Source organism: Saccoglossus kowalevskii, chromosome 21, assembly GCF_978046115.1.
Source record: "Saccoglossus kowalevskii chromosome 21, keSacKowa6.1, whole genome shotgun sequence".
In the NCBI taxonomy this organism is placed as follows: domain Eukaryota; kingdom Metazoa; phylum Hemichordata; class Enteropneusta; family Harrimaniidae; genus Saccoglossus; species Saccoglossus kowalevskii.
In genome coordinates this window covers 8,914,680-8,942,378 of record NC_140661.1, presented here as the reverse complement: position 1 = coordinate 8,942,378, position 27,699 = coordinate 8,914,680, and positions in this window count along the sequence as shown.

Below are 27,699 nucleotides of genomic sequence, written 5' to 3'. Positions count from 1 at the left end.
ATCTACTTATGCATGATACATTTTCGATACCTTTACTTATTGTTTTCGAAATTTAACTGCGGGGGTGTCATTACAATGACTTAGGTTAAATATACAAGCAACTCCGCCAAAATTTCCTTCGTTTTTCGAACTTTGCATGCTGTTTTCTATCATTTTACAGCCAGTTCATGTAAACATCTATATGGTGCTTTCAACTGGCTTTTATTAAATTTGTCGACTTTACCACTGCGAGTTTCTATATGTCAACAACTTAGGTCATACATACTAATACATCAACCAACTTTGTAATAACTTTGCACAACTTTGCAATCACTTTGAACAACTTTGAGCGGTGTGTTAACAGCTTAAAACCCACTACGTGCCGACAGCATCTACAACTTGTTCTTGAAAATTAGAAGGAATGTGAAAACTTTTTTTCAATTAAAATAGTCACAAAAATTCCACGATTTTCCACTATAAATGATTGGCATCACAGACAGGAAGAATACAGGAACGTATCCTTATATTTTTACTACTTCTGTGATGAAAAAAAAAATCAACGACTCGTTTACTCAGGGAGTCTCCCATGCGAGTACTAACCATGCCCGATCGCGCTTTACTTTAAACATGTGTTGGTCACCTAACCACACAGCTGCATTGTTTATTTGAAAGTAAGCTGAATTGGCGGGTATTTCATGTTTTTGAATGTTTGAAATCGTTATCGCTGGCACAAAGTACCTTCTATAATTGACCTATGACCTCTACATACTTGGAGTAACACGACGGTAATTAACAGCAATTGACGAAATATTCATTCACATTTTCGAACTTTTAACTATGGTACTTTTTAATATGATATCTCAGGTAACAATCCCGATTAAAACAAGCAACTTTGCAATGGCTTTTCACAACTTTGTAAGCAGTTTGTTGTCGAATTTACGGTTGGCTGTTGCGTTAATCTACTTATGCATGATACATTTTCGATACATTTACTTATTGTTTTCGAAATTTAACTGCGGGGGTGTCATTACAATGACTTAGGTTAAATATACAAGCAACTCCGCCAAAATTTCCTTCGTTTTTCGAACTTTGCATGCTGTTTTCTAACATTTTACAGCCAGTTCATGTAAACATCTATATGGTGCTTTCAACTGGCTTTTATTAAATTTGTCGACTTTACCACTGCGAGTTTCTATATGTCAACAACTTAGGTCATACATACTAATACATCAACCAACTTTGTAATAACTTTGCACAACTTTGCAATCACTTTGAACAACATTGAGCGGTGTGTTAACAGCTTAAAACCCACTACGTGCCGACAGCATCTACAACTTGTTCTTGAAAATTAGAAGGAATGTGAAAACTTTTTTTCAATTAAAATAGTTACAAAAATTCCACGATTTTCCACTATAAATGATTGGCATCACAGACAGGAAGAATACAGGAACGTATCCTTATATTTTTACTACTTCTGTGATGAAAAAAAAATCAACGACTCGTTTACTCAGGGAGTCTCCCATGCGAGTACTAACCATGCCCGATCGCGCTTTACTTTAAACATGTGTTGGTCACCTAACACACAGCTGCATTATTTATTTGAAAGTAAGCTGAATTGGCGGGTATTTCATGTTTTTGAATGTTTGAAATCGTTATCGCTGGCACAAAGTAACTTCTATAATTGACCTATGACCTCTACATACTTGGAGTTACACGACGGTAATTAACAGCAATTCACGAAATATTCATTCACATTTTCGAACTTTTAACTATGGTACTTTTTAATATGATATCTCAGGTAACAATCCCGATTAAAACAAGCAACTTTGCAATGGCTTTTCACAACTTTGTAAGCAGTTTGTTGTCGAATTTACGGTTGGCTGTTGCGTTAATCTACTTATGCATGATACATTTTCGATACATTTACTTATTGTTTTCGAAATTTAACTGCGGGGGTGTCATTACAATGACTTAGGTTAAATATACAAGCAACTCCGCCAACATTTCCTTCGTTTTTCGAACTTTGCATGCTGTTTTCTAACATTTTACAGCCAGTTCATGTAAACATCTATATGGTGCTTTCAACTGGCTTTTATTAAATTTGTCGACTTTACCACTGCGAGTTTCTATATGTCAACAACTTAGGTCATACATACTAATACATCAACCAACTTTGTAATAACTTTGCACAACTTTGCAATCACTTTGAACAACATTGAGCGGTGTGTTAACAGCTTAAAACCCACTACGTGCCGACAGCATCTACAACTTGTTCTTGAAAATTAGAAGGAATGTGAAAACTTTTTTTCAATTAAAATAGTTACAAAAATTCCACGATTTTCCACTATAAATGATTGGCATCACAGACAGGAAGAATACAGGAACGTATCCTTATATTTTTACTACTTCTGTGATGAAAAAAAAATCAACGACTAGTTTACTCAGGGAGTCTCCCATGCGAGTACTAACCATGCCCGATCGCGCTTTACTTTTAAACATGTGTCGGTCACCTAACCACACAGCTGCATTGTTTATTTGAAAGTAAGCTGAATTGGCGGGTATTTCATGTTTTTGAATGTTTGAAATCGTTATCGCTGGCACAAAGTACCTTCTATAATTGACCTATGACCTCTACATACTTGGAGTAACACGACGGTAATTAACAGCAATTCACGAAATATTCATTCACATTTTCGAACTTTTAACTATGGTACTTATTAATATGATATCTCAGGTAACAATCCCGATTGAAACAAGCAACTTTGCAATGGCTTTTCACAACTTTGTAAGCAGTTTGTTGTCGAATTTACGGTTGGCTGTTGCGTTAATCTACTTATGCATGATACATTTTCGATACATTTACTTATTGTTTTCGAAATTTAACTGCGGGGGTGTCATTACAATGACTTAGGTTAAATATACAAGCAACTCCGCCAAAATTTCCTTCGTTTTTCGAACTTTGCATGCTGTTTTCTATCATTTTACAGCCAGTTCATGTAAACATCTATATGGTGCTTTCAACTGGCTTTTATTAAATTTGTCGACTTTACCACTGCGAGTTTCTATATGTCAACAACTTAGGTCATACATACTAATACATCAACCAACTTTGTAATAACTTTGCACAACTTTGCAATCACTTTGAACAACTTTGAGCGGTGTGTTAACAGCTTAAAACCCACTACGTGCCGACAGCATCTACAACTTGTTCTTGAAAATTAGAAGGAATGTGAAAACTTTTTTTCAATTAAAATAGTCACAAAAATTCCACGATTTTCCACTATAAATGATTGGCATCACAGACAGGAAGAATACAGGAACGTATCCTTATATTTTTACTACTTCTGTGATGAAAAAAAAAATCAACGACTCGTTTACTCAGGGAGTCTCCCATGCGAGTACTAACCATGCCCGATCGCGCTTTACTTTAAACATGTGTTGGTCACCTAACCACACAGCTGCATTGTTTATTTGAAAGTAAGCTGAATTGGCGGGTATTTCATGTTTTTGAATGTTTGAAATCGTTATCGCTGGCACAAAGTACCTTCTATAATTGACCTATGACCTCTACATACTTGGAGTAACACGACGGTAATTAACAGCAATTGACGAAATATTCATTCACATTTTCGAACTTTTAACTATGGTACTTTTTAATATGATATCTCAGGTAACAATCCCGATTAAAACAAGCAACTTTGCAATGGCTTTTCACAACTTTGTAAGCAGTTTGTTGTCGAATTTACGGTTGGCTGTTGCGTTAATCTACTTATGCATGATACATTTTCGATACATTTACTTATTGTTTTCGAAATTTAACTGCGGGGGTGTCATTACAATGACTTAGGTTAAATATACAAGCAACTCCGCCAAAATTTCCTTCGTTTTTCGAACTTTGCATGCTGTTTTCTAACATTTTACAGCCAGTTCATGTAAACATCTATATGGTGCTTTCAACTGGCTTTTATTAAATTTGTCGACTTTACCACTGCGAGTTTCTATATGTCAACAACTTAGGTCATACATACTAATACATCAACCAACTTTGTAATAACTTTGCACAACTTTGCAATCACTTTGAACAACATTGAGCGGTGTGTTAACAGCTTAAAACCCACTACGTGCCGACAGCATCTACAACTTGTTCTTGAAAATTAGAAGGAATGTGAAAACTTTTTTTCAATTAAAATAGTTACAAAAATTCCACGATTTTCCACTATAAATGATTGGCATCACAGACAGGAAGAATACAGGAACGTATCCTTATATTTTTACTACTTCTGTGATGAAAAAAAAATCAACGACTCGTTTACTCAGGGAGTCTCCCATGCGAGTACTAACCATGCCCGATCGCGCTTTACTTTAAACATGTGTTGGTCACCTAACACACAGCTGCATTATTTATTTGAAAGTAAGCTGAATTGGCGGGTATTTCATGTTTTTGAATGTTTGAAATCGTTATCGCTGGCACAAAGTAACTTCTATAATTGACCTATGACCTCTACATACTTGGAGTTACACGACGGTAATTAACAGCAATTCACGAAATATTCATTCACATTTTCGAACTTTTAACTATGGTACTTTTTAATATGATATCTCAGGTAACAATCCCGATTAAAACAAGCAACTTTGCAATGGCTTTTCACAACTTTGTAAGCAGTTTGTTGTCGAATTTACGGTTGGCTGTTGCGTTAATCTACTTATGCATGATACATTTTCGATACATTTACTTATTGTTTTCGAAATTTAACTGCGGGGGTGTCATTACAATGACTTAGGTTAAATATACAAGCAACTCCGCCAAAATTTCCTTCGTTTTTCGAACTTTGCATGCTGTTTTCTAACATTTTACAGCCAGTTCATGTAAACATCTATATGGTGCTTTCAACTGGCTTTTATTAAATTTGTCGACTTTACCACTGCGAGTTTCTATATGTCAACAACTTAGGTCATACATACTAATACATCAACCAACTTTGTAATAACTTTGCACAACTTTGCAATCACTTTGAACAACATTGAGCGGTGTGTTAACAGCTTAAAACCCACTACGTGCCGACAGCATCTACAACTTGTTCTTGAAAATTAGAAGGAATGTGAAAACTTTTTTTCAATTAAAATAGTTACAAAAATTCCACGATTTTCCACTATAAATGATTGGCATCACAGACAGGAAGAATACAGGAACGTATCCTTATATTTTTACTACTTCTGTGATGAAAAAAAAATCAACGACTCGTTTACTCAGGGAGTCTCCCATGCGAGTACTAACCATGCCCGATCGCGCTTTACTTTAAACATGTGTTGGTCACCTAACCACACAGCTGCATTATTTATTTGAAAGTAAGCTGAATTGGCGGGTATTTCATGTTTTTGAATGTTTGAAATCGTTATCGCTGGCACAAAGTAACTTCTATAATTGACCTATGACCTCTACATACTTGGAGTTACACGACGGTAATTAACAGCAATTCACGAAATATTCATTCACATTTTCGAACTTTTAACTATGGTACTTTTTAATATGATATCTCAGGTAACAATCCCGATTAAAACAAGCAACTTTGCAATGGCTTTTCACAACTTTGTAAGCAGTTTGTTGTCGAATTTACGGTTGGCTGTTGCGTTAATCTACTTATGCATGATACATTTTCGATACATTTACTTATTGTTTTCGAAATTTAACTGCGGGGGTGTCATTACAATGACTTAGGTTAAATATACAAGCAACTCCGCCAAAATTTCCTTCGTTTTTCGAACTTTGCATGCTGTTTTCTAACATTTTACAGCCAGTTCATGTAAACATCTATATGGTGCTTTCAACTGGCTTTTATTAAATTTGTCGACTTTACCACTGCGAGTTTCTATATGTCAACAACTTAGGTCATACATACTAATACATCAACCAACTTTGTAATAACTTTGCACAACTTTGCAATCACTTTGAACAACTTTGAGCGGTGTGTTAACAGCTTAAAACCCACTACGTGCCGACAGCATCTACAACTTGTTCTTGAAAATTAGAAGGAATGTGAAAACTTTTTTTCAATTAAAATAGTTACAAAAATTCCACGATTTTACACTATAAATGATTGGCATCACAGACAGGAAGAATACAGGAACGTATCCTTATATTTTTACTACTTCTGTGATGAAAAAAAAATCAACGACTAGTTTACTCATGGAGTCTCCCATGCGAGTACTAACCATGCCCGATCGCGCTTTACTTTTAAACATGAGTCGGTCACCTAACCACACAGCTGCATTGTTTATTTGAAAGTAAGCTGAATTGGCGGGTATTTCATGTTTTTGAATGTTTGAAATCGTTATCGCTGGCACAAAGTACCTTCTATAATTGACCTATGACCTCTACATACTTGGAGTAACACGACGGTAATTAACAGCAATTCACGAAATATTCATTCACATTTTCGAACTTTTAACTATGGTACTTTTTAATATGATATCTCAGGTAACAATCCCGATTAAAACAAGCAACTTTGCAATGGCTTTTCACAACTTTGTAAGCAGTTTGTTGTCGAATTTACGGTTGGCTGTTGCGTTAATCTACTTATGCATGATACATTTTCGATACATTTACTTATTGTTTTCGAAATTTAACTGCGGGGGTGTCATTACAATGACTTAGGTTAAATATACAAGCAACTCCGCCAAAATTTCCTTCGTTTTTCGAACTTTGCATGCTGTTTTCTAACATTTTACAGCCAGTTCATGTAAACATCTATATGGTGCTTTCAACTGGCTTTTATTAAATTTGTCGACTTTACCACTGCGAGTTTCTATATGTCAACAACTTAGGTCATACATACTAATACATCAACCAACTTTGTAATAACTTTGCACAACTTTGCAATCACTTTGAACAACATTGAGCGGTGTGTTAACAGCTTAAAACCCACTACGTGCCGACAGCATCTACAACTTGTTCTTGAAAATTAGAAGGAATGTGAAAACTTTTTTTCAATTAAAATAGTTACAAAAATTCCACGATTTTCCACTATAAATGATTGGCATCACAGACAGGAAGAATACAGGAACGTATCCTTATATTTTTACTACTTCTGTGATGAAAAAAAAATCAACGACTCGTTTACTCAGGGAGTCTCCCATGCGAGTACTAACCATGCCCGATCGCGCTTTACTTTAAACATGTGTTGGTCACCTAACCACACAGCTGCATAATTTATTTGAAAGTAAGCTGAATTGGCGGGTATTTCATGTTTTTGAATGTTTGAAATCGTTATCGCTGGCACAAAGTAACTTCTATAATTGACCTATGACCTCTACATACTTGGAGTTACACGACGGTAATTAACAGCAATTCACGAAATATTCATTCACATTTTCGAACTTTTAACTATGGTACTTTTTAATATGATATCTCAGGTAACAATCCCGATTAAAACAAGCAACTTTGCAATGGCTTTTCACAACTTTGTAAGCAGTTTGTTGTCGAATTTACGGTTGGCTGTTGCGTTAATCTACTTATGCATGATACATTTTCGATACATTTACTTATTGTTTTCGAAATTTAACTGCGGGGGTGTCATTACAATGACTTAGGTTAAATATACAAGCAACTCCGCCAAAATTTCCTTCGTTTTTCGAACTTTGCATGCTGTTTTCTAACATTTTACAGCCAGTTCATGTAAACATCTATATGGTGCTTTCAACTGGCTTTTATTAAATTTGTCGACTTTACCACTGCGAGTTTCTATATGTCAACAACTTAGGTCATACATACTAATACATCAACCAACTTTGTAATAACTTTGCACAACTTTGCAATCACTTTGAACAACTTTGAGCGGTGTGTTAACAGCTTAAAACCCACTACGTGCCGACAGCATCTACAACTTGTTCTTGAAAATTAGAAGGAATGTGAAAACTTTTTTTCAATTAAAATAGTTACAAAAATTCCACGATTTTCCACTATAAATGATTGGCATCACAGACAGGAAGAATACAGGAACGTATCCTTATATTTTTACTACTTCTGTGATGAAAAAAAAATCAACGACTCGTTTACTCAGGGAGTCTCCCGTGCGAGTACTAACCATGCCCGATCGCGCTTTACTTTAAACATGTGTTGGTCACCTAACCACACAGCTGCATTATTTATTTGAAAGTAAGCTGAATTGGCGGGTATTTCATGTTTTTGAATGTTTGAAATCGTTATCGCTGGCACAAAGTAACTTCTATAATTGACCTATGACCTCTACATACTTGGAGTTACACGACGGTAATTAACAGCAATTCACGAAATATTCATTCACATTTTCGAACTTTTAACTATGGTACTTTTTAATATGATATCTCAGGTAACAATCCCGATTAAAACAAGCAACTTTGCAATGGCTTTTCACAACTTTGTAAGCAGTTTGTTGTCGAATTTACGGTTGGCTGTTGCGTTAATCTACTTATGCATGATACATTTTCGATACATTTACTTATTGTTTTCGAAATTTAACTGCGGGGGTGTCATTACAATGACTTAGGTTAAATATACAAGCAACTCCGCCAACATTTCCTTCGTTTTTCGAACTTTGCATGCTGTTTTCTAACATTTTACAGCCAGTTCATGTAAACATCTATATGGTGCTTTCAACTGGCTTTTATTAAATTTGTCGACATTACCACTGCGAGTTTCTATATGTCAACAACTTAGGTCATACATACTAATACATCAACCAACTTTGTAATAACTTTGCACAACTTTGCAATAACTTTGAACAACTTTGAGCGGTGTGTTAACAGCTTAAAACCCACTACGTGCCGACAGCATCTACAACTTGTTCTTGAAAATTAGAAGGAATGTGAAAACTTTTTTTCAATTAAAATAGTTACAAAAATTCCACGATTTTACACTATAAATGATTGGCATCACAGACAGGAAGAATACAGGAACGTATCCTTATATTTTTACTACTTCTGTGATGAAAAAAAAATCAACGACTAGTTTACTCATGGAGTCTCCCATGCGAGTACTAACCATGCCCGATCGCGCTTTACTTTTAAACATGAGTCGGTCACCTAACCACACAGCTGCATTGTTTATTTGAAAGTAAGCTGAATTGGCGGGTATTTCATGTTTTTGAATGTTTGAAATCGTTATCGCTGGCACAAAGTACCTTCTATAATTGACCTATGACCTCTACATACTTGGAGTAACACGACGGTAATTAACAGCAATTCACGAAATATTCATTCACATTTTCGAACTTTTAACTATGGTACTTTTTTATATGATATCTCAGGTAACAATCCCGATTAAAACAAGCAACTTTGCAATGGCTTTTCACAACTTTGTAAGCAGTTTGTTGTCGAATTTACGGTTGGCTGTTGCGTTAATCTACTTATGCATGATATATTTTCGATACATTTACTTATTGTTTTCGAAATTTAACTGCGGGGGTGTATTTACAATGACTTAGGTTAAATATACAAGCAACTCCGCCAAAATTTCCTTCGTTTTTCGAACTTTGCATGCTGTTTTCTAACATTTTACAGCCAGTTCATGTAAACATCTATATGGTGCTTTCAACTGGCTTTTATTAAATTTGTCGACTTTACCACTGCGAGTTTCTATATGTCAACAACTTAGGTCATACATACTAATACATCAACCAACTTTGTAATAACTTTGCACAACTTTGCAATCACTTTGAACAACTTTGAGCGGTGTGTTAACAGCTTAAAACCCACTACGTGCCGACAGCATCTACAACTTGTTCTTGAAAATTAGAAGGAATGTGAAAACTTTTTTTCAATTAAAATAGTTACAAAAATTCCACGATTTTCCACTATAAATGATTGGCATCACAGACAGGAAGAATACAGGAACGTATCCTTATATTTTTACTACTTCTGTGATGAAAAAAAAATCAACGACTAGTTTACTCAGGGAGTCTCCCATGCGAGTACTAACCATGCCCGATCGCGCTTTACTTTTAAACATGTGTCGGTCACCTAACCACACAACTGCATTGTTTATTTGAAAGTAAGCTGAATTGGCGGGTATTTCATGTTTTTGAATGTTTGAAATCGTTATCGCTGGCACAAAGTACCTTCTATAATTGACCTATGACCTCTACATACTTGGAGTAACACGACGGTAATTAACAGCAATTCACGAAATATTCATTCACATTTTCGAACTTTTAACTATGGTACTTATTAATATGATATCTCAGGTAACAATCCCGATTGAAACAAGCAACTTTGCAATGGCTTTTCACAACTTTATAAGCAGTTTGTTGTCGAATTTACGGTTGGCTGTTGCGTTAATCTACTTATGCATGATACATTTTCGATACATTTACTTATTGTTTTCGAAATTTAACTGCGGGGGTGTCATTACAATGACTTAGGTTAAATATACAAGCAACTCCGCCAAAATTTCCTTCGTTTTTCGAACTTTGCATGCTGTTTTCTATCATTTTACAGCCAGTTCATGTAAACATCTATATGGTGCTTTCAACTGGCTTTTATTAAATTTGTCGACTTTACCACTGCGAGTTTCTATATGTCAACAACTTAGGTCATACATACTAATACATCAACCAACTTTGTAATAACTTTGCACAACTTTGCAATCACTTTGAACAACTTTGAGCGGTGTGTTAACAGCTTAAAACCCACTACGTGCCGACAGCATCTACAACTTGTTCTTGAAAATTAGAAGGAATGTGAAAACTTTTTTTCAATTAAAATAGTTACAAAAATTCCACGATTTTCCACTATAAATGATTGGCATCACAGACAGGAAGAATACAGGAACGTATCCTTATATTTTTACTACTTCTGTGATGAAAAAAAAATCAACGACTAGTTTACTCAGGGAGTCTCCCATGCGAGTACTAACCATGCCCGATCGCGCTTTACTTTTAAACATGAGTCGGTCACCTAACCACACAACTGCATTGTTTATTTGAAAGTAAGCTGAATTGGCGGGTATTTCATGTTTTTGAATGTTTGAAATCGTTATCGCTGGCACAAAGTACCTTCTATAATTGACCTATGACCTCTACATACTTGGAGTAACACGACGGTAATTAACAGCAATTCACGAAATATTCATTCACATTTTCGAACTTTTAACTATGGTACTTATTAATATGATATCTCAGGTAACAATCCCGATTGAAACAAGCAACTTTGCAATGGCTTTTCACAACTTTGTAAGCAGTTTGTTGTCGAATTTACGGTTGGCTGTTGCGTTAATCTACTTATGCATGATACATTTTCGATACATTTACTTATTGTTTTCGAAATTTAACTGCGGGGGTGTCATTACAATGACTTAGGTTAAATATACAAGCAACTCCGCCAAAATTTCCTTCGTTTTTCGAACTTTGCATGCTGTTTTCTAACATTTTACAGCCAGTTCATGTAAACATCTATATGGTGCTTTCAACTGGCTTTTATTAAATTTGTCGACTTTACCACTGCGAGTTTCTATATGTCAACAACTTAGGTCATACATACTAATACATCAACCAACTTTGTAATAACTTTGCACAACTTTGCAATCACTTTGAACAACTTTGAGCGGTGTGTTAACAGCTTAAAACCCACTACGTGCCGACAGCATCTACAACTTGTTCTTGAAAATTAGAAGGAATGTGAAAACTTTTTTTCAATTAAAATAGTTACAAAAATTCCACGATTTTCCACTATAAATGATTGGCATCACAGACAGGAAGAATACAGGAACGTATCCTTATATTTTTACTACTTCTGTGATGAAAAAAAAATCAACGACTAGTTTACTCAGGGAGTCTCCCATGCGAGTACTAACCATGCCCGATCGCGCTTTACTTTTAAACATGTGTCGGTCACCTAACCACACAACTGCATTGTTTATTTGAAAGTAAGCTGAATTGGCGGGTATTTCATGTTTTTGAATGTTTGAAATCGTTATCGCTGGCACAAACTACCTTCTATAATTGACCTATGACCTCTACATACTTGGAGTAACACGACGGTAATTAACAGCAATTCACGAAATATTCATTCACATTTTCGAACTTTTAACTATGGTACTTATTAATATGATATCTCAGGTAACAATCCCGATTGAAACAAGCAACTTTGCAATGGCTTTTCACAACTTTATAAGCAGTTTGTTGTCGAATTTACGGTTGGCTGTTGCGTTAATCTACTTATGCATGATACATTTTCGATACATTTACTTATTGTTTTCGAAATTTAACTGCGGGGGTGTCATTACAATGACTTAGGTTAAATATACAAGCAACTCCGCCAAAATTTCCTTCGTTTTTCGAACTTTGCATGCTGTTTTCTATCATTTTACAGCCAGTTCATGTAAACATCTATATGGTGCTTTCAACTGGCTTTTATTAAATTTGTCGACTTTACCACTGCGAGTTTCTATATGTCAACAACTTAGGTCATACATACTAATACATCAACCAACTTTGTAATAACTTTGCACAACTTTGCAATCACTTTGAACAACTTTGAGCGGTGTGTTAACAGCTTAAAACCCACTACGTGCCGACAGCATCTACAACTTGTTCTTGAAAATTAGAAGGAATGTGAAAACTTTTTTTCAATTAAAATAGTTACAAAAATTCCACGATTTTCCACTATAAATGATTGGCATCACAGACAGGAAGAATACAGGAACGTATCCTTATATTTTTACTACTTCTGTGATGAAAAAAAAATCAACGACTAGTTTACTCAGGGAGTCTCCCATGCGAGTACTAACCATGCCCGATCGCGCTTTACTTTTAAACATGTGTCGGTCACCTAACCACACAACTGCATTGTTTATTTGAAAGTAAGCTGAATTGGCGGGTATTTCATGTTTTTGAATGTTTGAAATCGTTATCGCTGGCACAAAGTACCTTCTATAATTGACCTATGACCTCTACATACTTGGAGTAACACGACGGTAATTAACAGCAATTCACGAAATATTCATTCACATTTTCGAACTTTTAACTATGGTACTTATTAATATGATATCTCAGGTAACAATCCCGATTGAAACAAGCAACTTTGCAATGGCTTTTCACAACTTTGTAAGCAGTTTGTTGTCGAATTTACGGTTGGCTGTTGCGTTAATCTACTTATGCATGATACATTTTCGATACATTTACTTATTGTTTTCGAAATTTAACTGCGGGGGTGTCATTACAATGACTTAGGTTAAATATACAAGCAACTCCGCCAAAATTTCCTTCGTTTTTCGAACTTTGCATGCTGTTTTCTATCATTTTACAGCCAGTTCATGTAAACATCTATATGGTGCTTTCAACTGGCTTTTATTAAATTTGTCGACTTTACCACTGCGAGTTTCTATATGTCAACAACTTAGGTCATACATACTAATACATCAACCAACTTTGTAATAACTTTGCACAACTTTGCAATCACTTTGAACAACTTTGAGCGGTGTGTTAACAGCTTAAAACCCACTACGTGCCGACAGCATCTACAACTTGTTCTTGAAAATTAGAAGGAATGTGAAAACTTTTTTTCAATTAAAATAGTTACAAAAATTCCACGATTTTACACTATAAATGATTGGCATCACAGACAGGAAGAATACAGGAACGTATCCTTATATTTTTACTACTTCTGTGATGAAAAAAAAATCAACGACTAGTTTACTCAGGGAGTCTCCCATGCGAGTACTAACCATGCCCGATCGCGCTTTACTTTTAAACATGTGTCGGTCACCTAACCACACAGCTGCATTGTTTATTTGAAAGTAAGCTGAATTGGCGGGTATTTCATGTTTTTGAATGTTTGAAATCGTTATCGCTGGCACAAAGTACCTTCTATAATTGACCTATGACCTCTACATACTTGGAGTAACACGACGGTAATTAACAGCAATTCACGAAATATTCATTCACATTTTCGAACTTTTAACTATGGTACTTATTAATATGATATCTCAGGTAACAATCCCGATTGAAACAAGCAACTTTGCAATGGCTTTTCACAACTTTGTAAGCAGTTTGTTGTCGAATTTACGGTTGGCTGTTGCGTTAATCTACTTATGCATGATACATTTTCGATACATTTACTTATTGTTTTCGAAATTTAACTGCGGGGGTGTCATTACAATGACTTAGGTTAAATATACAAGCAACTCCGCCAAAATTTCCTTCGTTTTTCGAACTTTGCATGCTGTTTTCTAACATTTTACAGCCAGTTCATGTAAACATCTATATGGTGCTTTCAACTGGCTTTTATTAAATTTGTCGACTTTACCACTGCGAGTTTCTATATGTCAACAACTTAGGTCATACATACTAATACATCAACCAACTTTGTAATAACTTTGCACAACTTTGCAATCACTTTGAACAACTTTGAGCGGTGTGTTAACAGCTTAAAACCCACTACGTGCCGACAGCATCTACAACTTGTTCTTGAAAATTAGAAGGAATGTGAAAACTTTTTTTCAATTAAAATAGTTACAAAAATTCCACGATTTTACACTATAAATGATTGGCATCACAGACAGGAAGAATACAGGAACGTATCCTTATATTTTTACTACTTCTGTGATGAAAAAAAAATCAACGACTCGTTTACTCAGGGAGTCTCCCATGCGAGTACTAACCATGCCCGATCGCGCTTTACTTTAAACATGTGTTGGTCACCTAACCACACAGCTGCATTATTTATTTGAAAGTAAGCTGAATTGGCGGGTATTTCATGTTTTTGAATGTTTGAAATCGTTATCGCTGGCACAAAGTAACTTCTATAATTGACCTATGACCTCTACATACTTGGAGTTACACGACGGTAATTAACAGCAATTCACGAAATATTCATTCACATTTTCGAACTTTTAACTATGGTACTTTTTAATATGATATCTCAGGTAACAATCCCGATTAAAACAAGCAACTTTGCAATGGCTTTTCACAACTTTGTAAGCAGTTTGTTGTCGAATTTACGGTTGGCTGTTGCGTTAATCTACTTATGCATGATACATTTTCGATACATTTACTTATTGTTTTCGAAATTTAACTGCGGGGGTGTCATTACAATGACTTAGGTTAAATATACAAGCAACTCCGCCAAAATTTCCTTCGTTTTTCGAACTTTGCATGCTGTTTTCTAACATTTTACAGCCAGTTCATGTAAACATCTATATGGTGCTTTCAACTGGCTTTTATTAAATTTGTCGACTTTACCACTGCGAGTTTCTATATGTCAACAACTTAGGTCATACATACTAATACATCAACCAACTTTGTAATAACTTTGCACAACTTTGCAATCACTTTGAACAACTTTGAGCGGTGTGTTAACAGCTTAAAACCCACTACGTGCCGACAGCATCTACAACTTGTTCTTGAAAATTAGAAGGAATGTGAAAACTTTTTTTCAATTAAAATAGTTACAAAAATTCCACGATTTTACACTATAAATGATTGGCATCACAGACAGGAAGAATACAGGAACGTATCCTTATATTTTTACTACTTCTGTGATGAAAAAAAAATCAACGACTAGTTTACTCAGGGAGTCTCCCATGCGAGTACTAACCATGCCCGATCGCGCTTTACTTTTAAACATGTGTCGGTCACCTAACCACACAGCTGCATTGTTTATTTGAAAGTAAGCTGAATTGGCGGGTATTTCATGTTTTTGAATGTTTGAAATCGTTATCGCTGGCACAAAGTACCTTCTATAATTGACCTATGACCTCTACATACTTGGAGTAACACGACGGTAATTAACAGCAATTCACGAAATATTCATTCACATTTTCGAACTTTTAACTATGGTACTTATTAATATGATATCTCAGGTAACAATCCCGATTGAAACAAGCAACTTTGCAATGGCTTTTCACAACTTTGTAAGCAGTTTGTTGTCGAATTTACGGTTGGCTGTTGCGTTAATCTACTTATGCATGATACATTTTCGATACATTTACTTATTGTTTTCGAAATTTAACTGCGGGGGTGTCATTACAATGACTTAGGTTAAATATACAAGCAACTCCGCCAAAATTTCCTTCGTTTTTCGAACTTTGCATGCTGTTTTCTAACATTTTACAGCCAGTTCATGTAAACATCTATATGGTGCTTTCAACTGGCTTTTATTAAATTTGTCGACTTTACCACTGCGAGTTTCTATATGTCAACAACTTAGGTCATACATACTAATACATCAACCAACTTTGTAATAACTTTGCACAACTTTGCAATCACTTTGAACAACTTTGAGCGGTGTGTTAACAGCTTAAAACCCACTACGTGCCGACAGCATCTACAACTTGTTCTTGAAAATTAGAAGGAATGTGAAAACTTTTTTTCAATTAAAATAGTTACAAAAATTCCACGATTTTACACTATAAATGATTGGCATCACAGACAGGAAGAATACAGGAACGTATCCTTATATTTTTACTACTTCTGTGATGAAAAAAAAATCAACGACTCGTTTACTCAGGGAGTCTCCCATGCGAGTACTAACCATGCCCGATCGCGCTTTACTTTAAACATGTGTTGGTCACCTAACCACACAGCTGCATTATTTATTTGAAAGTAAGCTGAATTGGCGGGTATTTCATGTTTTTGAATGTTTGAAATCGTTATCGCTGGCACAAAGTAACTTCTATAATTGACCTATGACCTCTACATACTTGGAGTTACACGACGGTAATTAACAGCAATTCACGAAATATTCATTCACATTTTCGAACTTTTAACTATGGTACTTTTTAATATGATATCTCAGGTAACAATCCCGATTAAAACAAGCAACTTTGCAATGGCTTTTCACAACTTTGTAAGCAGTTTGTTGTCGAATTTACGGTTGGCTGTTGCGTTAATCTACTTATGCATGATACATTTTCGATACATTTACTTATTGTTTTCGAAATTTAACTGCGGGGGTGTCATTACAATGACTTAGGTTAAATATACAAGCAACTCCGCCAAAATTTCCTTCGTTTTTCGAACTTTGCATGCTGTTTTCTAACATTTTACAGCCAGTTCATGTAAACATCTATATGGTGCTTTCAACTGGCTTTTATTAAATTTGTCGACTTTACCACTGCGAGTTTCTATATGTCAACAACTTAGGTCATACATACTAATACATCAACCAACTTTGTAATAACTTTGCACAACTTTGCAATCACTTTGAACAACTTTGAGCGGTGTGTTAACAGCTTAAAACCCACTACGTGCCGACAGCATCTACAACTTGTTCTTGAAAATTAGAAGGAATGTGAAAACTTTTTTTCAATTAAAATAGTTACAAAAATTCCACGATTTTACACTATAAATGATTGGCATCACAGACAGGAAGAATACAGGAACGTATCCTTATATTTTTACTACTTCTGTGATGAAAAAAAAATCAACGACTAGTTTACTCATGGAGTCTCCCATGCGAGTACTAACCATGCCCGATCGCGCTTTACTTTTAAACATGAGTCGGTCACCTAACCACACAGCTGCATTGTTTATTTGAAAGTAAGCTGAATTGGCGGGTATTTCATGTTTTTGAATGTTTGAAATCGTTATCGCTGGCACAAAGTACCTTCTATAATTGACCTATGACCTCTACATACTTGGAGTAACACGACGGTAATTAACAGCAATTCACGAAATATTCATTCACATTTTCGAACTTTTAACTATGGTACTTATTAATATGATATCTCAGGTAACAATCCCGATTGAAACAAGCAACTTTGCAATGGCTTTTCACAACTTTGTAAGCAGTTTGTTGTCGAATTTACGGTTGGCTGTTGCGTTAATCTACTTATGCATGATACATTTTCGATACATTTACTTATTGTTTTCGAAATTTAACTGCGGGGGTGTCATTACAATGACTTAGGTTAAATATACAAGCAACTCCGCCAAAATTTCCTTCGTTTTTCGAACTTTGCATGCTGTTTTCTAACATTTTACAGCCAGTTCATGTAAACATCTATATGGTGCTTTCAACTGGCTTTTATTAAATTTGTCGACTTTACCACTGCGAGTTTCTATATGTCAACAACTTAGGTCATACATACTAATACATCAACCAACTTTGTAATAACTTTGCACAACTTTGCAATCACTTTGAACAACTTTGAGCGGTGTGTTAACAGCTTAAAACCCACTACGTGCCGACAGCATCTACAACTTGTTCTTGAAAATTAGAAGGAATGTGAAAACTTTTTTTCAATTAAAATAGTTACAAAAATTCCACGATTTTACACTATAAATGATTGGCATCACAGACAGGAAGAATACAGGAACGTATCCTTATATTTTTACTACTTCTGTGATGAAAAAAAAATCAACGACTAGTTTACTCATGGAGTCTCCCATGCGAGTACTAACCATGCCCGATCGCGCTTTACTTTTAAACATGTGTCGGTCACCTAACCACACAGCTGCATTGTTTATTTGAAAGTAAGCTGAATTGGCGGGTATTTCATGTTTTTGAATGTTTGAAATCGTTATCGCTGGCACAAAGTACCTTCTATAATTGACCTATGACCTCTACATACTTGGAGTAACACGACGGTAATTAACAGCAATTCACGAAATATTCATTCACATTTTCGAACTTTTAACTATGGTACTTTTTAATATGATATCTCAGGTAACAATCCCGATTAAAACAAGCTACTTTGCAATGGCTTTTCACAACTTTGTAAGCAGTTTGTTGTCGAATTTACGGTTGGCTGTTGCGTTAATCTACTTATGCATGATACATTTTCGATACATTTACTTATTGTTTTCGAAATTTAACTGCGGGGGTGTCATTACAATGACTTAGGTTAAATATACAAGCAACTCCGCCAAAATTTCCTTCGTTTTTCGAACTTTGCATGCTGTTTTCTAACATTTTACAGCCAGTTCATGTAAACATCTATATGGTGCTTTCAACTGGCTTTTATTAAATTTGTCGACTTTACCACTGCGAGTTTCTATATGTCAACAACTTAGGTCATACATACTAATACATCAACCAACTTTGTAATAACTTTGCACAACTTTGCAATCACTTTGAACAACTTTGAGCGGTGTGTTAACAGCTTAAAACCCACTACGTGCCGACAGCATCTACAACTTGTTCTTGAAAATTAGAAGGAATGTGAAAACTTTTTTTCAATTAAAATAGTTACAAAAATTCCACGATTTTACACTATAAATGATTGGCATCACAGACAGGAAGAATACAGGAACGTATCCTTATATTTTACTACTTCTGTGATGAAAAAAAAATCAACGACTAGTTTACTCATGGAGTCTCCCATGCGAGTACTAACCATGCCCGATCGCGCTTTACTTTTAAACATGAGTCGGTCACCTAACCACACAGCTGCATTGTTTATTTGAAAGTAAGCTGAATTGGCGGGTATTTCATGTTTTTGAATGTTTGAAATCGTTATCGCTGGCACAAAGTACCTTCTATAATTGACCTATGACCTCTACATACTTGGAGTAACACGACGGTAATTAACAGCAATTCACGAAATATTCATTCACATTTTCGAACTTTTAACTATGGTACTTTTTAATATGATATCTCAGGTAACAATCCCGATTAAAACAAGCAACTTTGCAATGGCTTTTCACAACTTTGTAAGCAGTTTGTTGTCGAATTTACGGTTGGCTGTTGCGTTAATCTACTTATGCATGATACATTTTCGATACATTTACTTATTGTTTTCGAAATTTAACTGCGGGGGTGTCATTACAATGACTTAGGTTAAATATACAAGCAACTCCGCCAAAATTTCCTTCGTTTTTCGAACTTTGCATGCTGTTTTCTAACATTTTACAGCCAGTTCATGTAAACATCTATATGGTGCTTTCAACTGGCTTTTATTAAATTTGTCGACTTTACCACTGCGAGTTTCTATATGTCAACAACTTAGGTCATACATACTAATACATCAACCAACTTTGTAATAACTTTGCACAACTTTGCAATCACTTTGAACAACTTTGAGCGGTGTGTTAACAGCTTAAAACCCACTACGTGCCGACAGCATCTACAACTTGTTCTTGAAAATTAGAAGGAATGTGAAAACTTTTTTTCAATTAAAATAGTTACAAAAATTCCACGATTTTACACTATAAATGATTGGCATCACAGACAGGAAGAATACAGGAACGTATCCTTATATTTTTACTACTTCTGTGATGAAAAAAAAATCAACGACTCGTTTACTCAGGGAGTCTCCCATGCGAGTACTAACCATGCCCGATCGCGCTTTACTTTAAACATGTGTTGGTCACCTAACCACACAGCTGCATTATTTATTTGAAAGTAAGCTGAATTGGCGGGTATTTCATGTTTTTGAATGTTTGAAATCGTTATCGCTGGCACAAAGTAACTTCTATAATTGACCTATGACCTCTACATACTTGGAGTTACACGACGGTAATTAACAGCAATTCACGAAATATTCATTCACATTTTCGAACTTTTAACTATGGTACTTTTTAATATGATATCTCAGGTAACAATCCCGATTAAAACAAGCAACTTTGCAATGGCTTTTCACAACTTTGTAAGCAGTTTGTTGTCGAATTTACGGTTGGCTGTTGCGTTAATCTACTTATGCATGATACATTTTCGATACATTTACTTATTGTTTTCGAAATTTAACTGCGGGGGTGTCATTACAATGACTTAGGTTAAATATACAAGCAACTCCGCCAAAATTTCCTTCGTTTTTCGAACTTTGCATGCTGTTTTCTAACATTTTACAGCCAGTTCATGTAAACATCTATATGGTGCTTTCAACTGGCTTTTATTAAATTTGTCGACTTTACCACTGCGAGTTTCTATATGTCAACAACTTAGGTCATACATACTAATACATCAACCAACTTTGTAATAACTTTGCACAACTTTGCAATCACTTTGAACAACTTTGAGCGGTGTGTTAACAGCTTAAAACCCACTACGTGCCGACAGCATCTACAACTTGTTCTTGAAAATTAGAAGGAATGTGAAAACTTTTTTTCAATTAAAATAGTTACAAAAATTCCACGATTTTACACTATAAATGATTGGCATCACAGACAGGAAGAATACAGGAACGTATCCTTATATTTTTACTACTTCTGTGATGAAAAAAAAATCAACGACTAGTTTACTCATGGAGTCTCCCATGCGAGTACTAACCATGCCCGATCGCGCTTTACTTTTAAACATGAGTCGGTCACCTAACCACACAGCTGCATTGTTTATTTGAAAGTAAGCTGAATTGGCGGGTATTTCATGTTTTTGAATGTTTGAAATCGTTATCGCTGGCACAAAGTACCTTCTATAATTGACCTATGACCTCTACATACTTGGAGTAACACGACGGTAATTAACAGCAATTCACGAAATATTCATTCACATTTTCGAACTTTTAACTATGGTACTTTTTAATATGATATCTCAGGTAACAATCCCGATTAAAACAAGCAACTTTGCAATGGCTTTTCACAACTTTGTAAGCAGTTTGTTGTCGAATTTACGGTTGGCTGTTGCGTTAATCTACTTATGCATGATACATTTTCGATACATTTACTTATTGTTTTCGAAATTTAACTGCGGGGGTGTCATTACAATGACTTAGGTTAAATATACAAGCAACTCCGCCAAAATTTCCTTCGTTTTTCGAACTTTGCATGCTGTTTTCTAACATTTTACAGCCAGTTCATGTAAACATCTATATGGTGCTTTCAACTGGCTTTTATTAAATTTGTCGACTTTACCACTGCGAGTTTCTATATGTCAACAACTTAGGTCATACATACTAATACATCAACCAACTTTGTAATAACTTTGCACAACTTTGCAATCACTTTGAACAACTTTGAGCGGTGTGTTAACAGCTTAAAACCCACTACGTGCCGACAGCATCTACAACTTGTTCTTGAAAATTAGAAGGAATGTGAAAACTTTTTTTCAATTAAAATAGTTACAAAAATTCCACGATTTTACACTATAAATGATTGGCATCACAGACAGGAAGAATACAGGAACGTATCCTTATATTTTTACTACTTCTGTGATGAAAAAAAAATCAACGACTAGTTTACTCATGGAGTCTCCCATGCGAGTACTAACCATGCCCGATCGCGCTTTACTTTTAAACATGTGTCGGTCACCTAACCACACAGCTGCATTGTTTATTTGAAAGTAAGCTGAATTGGCGGGTATTTCATGTTTTTGAATGTTTGAAATCGTTATCGCTGGCACAAAGTACCTTCTATAATTGACCTATGACCTCTACATACTTGGAGTAACACGACGGTAATTAACAGCAATTCACGAAATATTCATTCACATTTTCGAACTTTTAACTATGGTACTTTTTAATATGATATCTCAGGTAACAATCCCGATTAAAACAAGCAACTTTGCAATGGCTTTTCACAACTTTGTAAGCAGTTTGTTGTCGAATTTACGGTTGGCTGTTGCGTTAATCTACTTATGCATGATACATTTTCGATACATTTACTTATTGTTTTCGAAATTTAACTGCGGGGGTGTCATTACAATGACTTAGGTTAAATATACAAGCAACTCCGCCAAAATTTCCTTCGTTTTTCGAACTTTGCATGCTGTTTTCTATCATTTTACAGCCAGTTCATGTAAACATCTATATGGTGCTTTCAACTGGCTTTTATTAAATTTGTCGACTTTACCACTGCGAGTTTCTATATGTCAACAACTTAGGTCATACATACTAATACATCAACCAACTTTGTAATAACTTTGCACAACTTTGCAATCACTTTGAACAACTTTGAGCGGTGTGTTAACAGCTTAAAACCCACTACGTGCCGACAGCATCTACAACTTGTTCTTGAAAATTAGAAGGAATGTGAAAACTTTTTTTCAATTAAAATAGTTACAAAAATTCCACGATTTTCCACTATAAATGATTGGCATCACAGACAGGAAGAATACAGGAACGTATCCTTATATTTTACTACTTCTGTGATGAAAAAAAAATCAACGACTAGTTTACTCATGGAGTCTCCCATGCGAGTACTAACCATGCCCGATCGCGCTTTACTTTTAAACATGAGTCGGTCACCTAACCACACAGCTGCATTGTTTATTTGAAAGTAAGCTGAATTGGCGGGTATTTCATGTTTTTGAATGTTTGAAATCGTTATCGCTGGCACAAAGTACCTTCTATAATTGACCTATGACCTCTACATACTTGGAGTAACACGACGGTAATTAACAGCAATTCACGAAATATTCATTCACATTTTCGAACTTTTAACTATGGTACTTTTTAATATGATATCTCAGGTAACAATCCCGATTAAAACAAGCAACTTTGCAATGGCTTTTCACAACTTTGTAAGCAGTTTGTTGTCGAATTTACGGTTGGCTGTTGCGTTAATCTACTTATGCATGATACATTTTCGATACATTTACTTATTGTTTTCGAAATTTAACTGCGGGGGTGTCATTACAATGACTTAGGTTAAATATACAAGCAACTCCGCCAAAATTTCCTTCGTTTTTCGAACTTTGCATGCTGTTTTCTAACATTTTACAGCCAGTTCATGTAAACATCTATATGGTGCTTTCAACTGGCTTTTATTAAATTTGTCGACTTTACCACTGCGAGTTTCTATATGTCAACAACTTAGGTCATACATACTAATACATCAACCAACTTTGTAATAACTTTGCACAACTTTGCAATCACTTTGAACAACTTTGAGCGGTGTGTTAACAGCTTAAAACCCACTACGTGCCGACAGCATCTACAACTTGTTCTTGAAAATTAGAAGGAATGTGAAAACTTTTTTTCAATTAAAATAGTTACAAAAATTCCACGATTTTACACTATAAATGATTGGCATCACAGACAGGAAGAATACAGGAACGTATCCTTATATTTTTACTACTTCTGTGATGAAAAAAAAATCAACGACTAGTTTACTCATGGAGTCTCCCATGCGAGTACTAACCATGCCCGATCGCGCTTTACTTTAAACATGTGTTGGTCACCTAACCACACAGCTGCATTATTTATTTGAAAGTAAGCTGAATTGGCGGGTATTTCATGTTTTTGAATGTTTGAAATCGTTATCGCTGGCACAAAGTAACTTCTATAATTGACCTATGACCTCTACATACTTGGAGTTACACGACGGTAATTAACAGCAATTCACGAAATATTCATTCACATTTTCGAACTTTTAACTATGGTACTTTTTAATATGATATCTCAGGTAACAATCCCGATTAAAACAAGCAACTTTGCAATGGCTTTTCACAACTTTGTAAGCAGTTTGTTGTCGAATTTACGGTTGGCTGTTGCGTTAATCTACTTATGCATGATACATTTTCGATACATTTACTTATTGTTTTCGAAATTTAACTGCGGGGGTGTCATTACAATGACTTAGGTTAAATATACAAGCAACTCCGCCAAAATTTCCTTCGTTTTTCGAACTTTGCATGCTGTTTTCTAACATTTTACAGCCAGTTCATGTAAACATCTATATGGTGCTTTCAACTGGCTTTTATTAAATTTGTCGACTTTACCACTGCGAGTTTCTATATGTCAACAACTTAGGTCATACATACTAATACATCAACCAACTTTGTAATAACTTTGCACAACTTTGCAATCACTTTGAACAACTTTGAGCGGTGTGTTAACAGCTTAAAACCCACTACGTGCCGACAGCATCTACAACTTGTTCTTGAAAATTAGAAGGAATGTGAAAACTTTTTTTCAATTAAAATAGTTACAAAAATTCCACGATTTTACACTATAAATGATTGGCATCACAGACAGGAAGAATACAGGAACGTATCCTTATATTTTTACTACTTCTGTGATGAAAAAAAAATCAACGACTAGTTTACTCATGGAGTCTCCCATGCGAGTACTAACCATGCCCGATCGCGCTTTACTTTTAAACATGTGTCGGTCACCTAACCACACAGCTGCATTGTTTATTTGAAAGTAAGCTGAATTGGCGGGTATTTCATGTTTTTGAATGTTTGAAATCGTTATCGCTGGCACAAAGTACCTTCTATAATTGACCTATGACCTCTACATACTTGGAGTAACACGACGGTAATTAACAGCAATTCACGAAATATTCATTCACATTTTCGAACTTTTAACTATGGTACTTTTTAATATGATATCTCAGGTAACAATCCCGATTAAAACAAGCAACTTTGCAATGGCTTTTCACAACTTTGTAAGCAGTTTGTTGTCGAATTTACGGTTGGCTGTTGCGTTAATCTACTTATGCATGATACATTTTCGATACATTTACTTATTGTTTTCGAAATTTAACTGCGGGGGTGTCATTACAATGACTTAGGTTAAATATACAAGCAACTCCGCCAAAATTTCCTTCGTTTTTCGAACTTGCATGCTGTTTTCTATCATTTTACAGCCAGTTCATGTAAACATCTATATGGTGCTTTCAACTGGCTTTTATTAAATTTGTCGACTTTACCACTGCGAGTTTCTATATGTCAACAACTTAGGTCATACATACTAATACATCAACCAACTTTGTAATAACTTTGCACAACTTTGCAATCACTTTGAACAACTTTGAGCGGTGTGTTAACAGCTTAAAACCCACTACGTGCCGACAGCATCTACAACTTGTTCTTGAAAATTAGAAGGAATGTGAAAACTTTTTTTCAATTAAAATAGTTACAAAAATTCCACGATTTTACACTATAAATGATTGGCATCACAGACAGGAAGAATACAGGAACGTATCCTTATATTTTACTACTTCTGTGATGAAAAAAAAATCAACGACTAGTTTACTCATGGAGTCTCCCATGCGAGTACTAACCATGCCCGATCGCGCTTTACTTTTAAACATGAGTCGGTCACCTAACCACACAGCTGCATTGTTTATTTGAAAGTAAGCTGAATTGGCGGGTATTTCATGTTTTTGAATGTTTGAAATCGTTATCGCTGGCACAAAGTACCTTCTATAATTGACCTATGACCTCTACATACTTGGAGTAACACGACGGTAATTAACAGCAATTCACGAAATATTCATTCACATTTTCGAACTTTTAACTATGGTACTTTTTAATATGATATCTCAGGTAACAATCCCGATTAAAACAAGCAACTTTGCAATGGCTTTTCACAACTTTGTAAGCAGTTTGTTGTCGAATTTACGGTTGGCTGTTGCGTTAATCTACTTATGCATGATACATTTTCGATACATTTACTTATTGTTTTCGAAATTTAACTGCGGGGGTGTCATTACAATGACTTAGGTTAAATATACAAGCAACTCCGCCAAAATTTCCTTCGTTTTTCGAACTTTGCATGCTGTTTTCTAACATTTTACAGCCAGTTCATGTAAACATCTATATGGTGCTTTCAACTGGCTTTTATTAAATTTGTCGACTTTACCACTGCGAGTTTCTATATGTCAACAACTTAGGTCATACATACTAATACATCAACCAACTTTGTAATAACTTTGCACAACTTTGCAATCACTTTGAACAACTTTGAGCGGTGTGTTAACAGCTTAAAACCCACTACGTGCCGACAGCATCTACAACTTGTTCTTGAAAATTAGAAGGAATGTGAAAACTTTTTTTCAATTAAAATAGTTACAAAAATTCCACGATTTTACACTATAAATGATTGGCATCACAGACAGGAAGAATACAGGAACGTATCCTTATATTTTACTACTTCTGTGATGAAAAAAAAATCAACGACTAGTTTACTCATGGAGTCTCCCATGCGAGTACTAACCATGGCCGATCGCGCTTTACTTTTAAACATGAGTCGGTCACCTAACCACACAGCTGCATTGTTTATTTGAAAGTAAGCTGAATTGGCGGGTATTTCATGTTTTTGAATGTTTGAAATCGTTATCGCTGGCACAAAGTACCTTCTATAATTGACCTATGACCTCTACATACTTGGAGTAACACGACGGTAATTAACAGCAATTCACGAAATATTCATTCACATTTTCGAACTTTTAACTATGGTACTTTTTAATATGATATCTCAGGTAACAATCCCGATTAAAACAAGCAACTTTGCAATGGCTTTTCACAACTTTGTAAGCAGTTTGTTGTCGAATTTACGGTTGGCTGTTGCGTTAATCTACTTATGCATGATACATTTTCGATACATTTACTTATTGTTTTCGAAATTTAACTGCGGGGGTGTCATTACAATGACTTAGGTTAAATATACAAGCAACTCCGCCAAAATTTCCTTCGTTTTTCGAACTTTGCATGCTGTTTTCTATCATTTTACAGCCAGTTCATGTAAACATCTATATGGTGCTTTCAACTGGCTTTTATTAAATTTGTCGACTTTACCACTGCGAGTTTCTATATGTCAACAACTTAGGTCATACATACTAATACATCAACCAACTTTGTAATAACTTTGCACAACTTTGCAATCACTTTGAACAACTTTGAGCGGTGTGTTAACAGCTTAAAACCCACTACGTGCCGACAGCATCTACAACTTGTTCTTGAAAATTAGAAGGAATGTGAAAACTTTTTTTCAATTAAAATAGTTACAAAAATTCCACGATTTTACACTATAAATGATTGGCATCACAGACAGGAAGAATACAGGAACGTATCCTTATATTTTACTACTTCTGTGATGAAAAAAAAATCAACGACTAGTTTACTCATGGAGTCTCCCATGCGAGT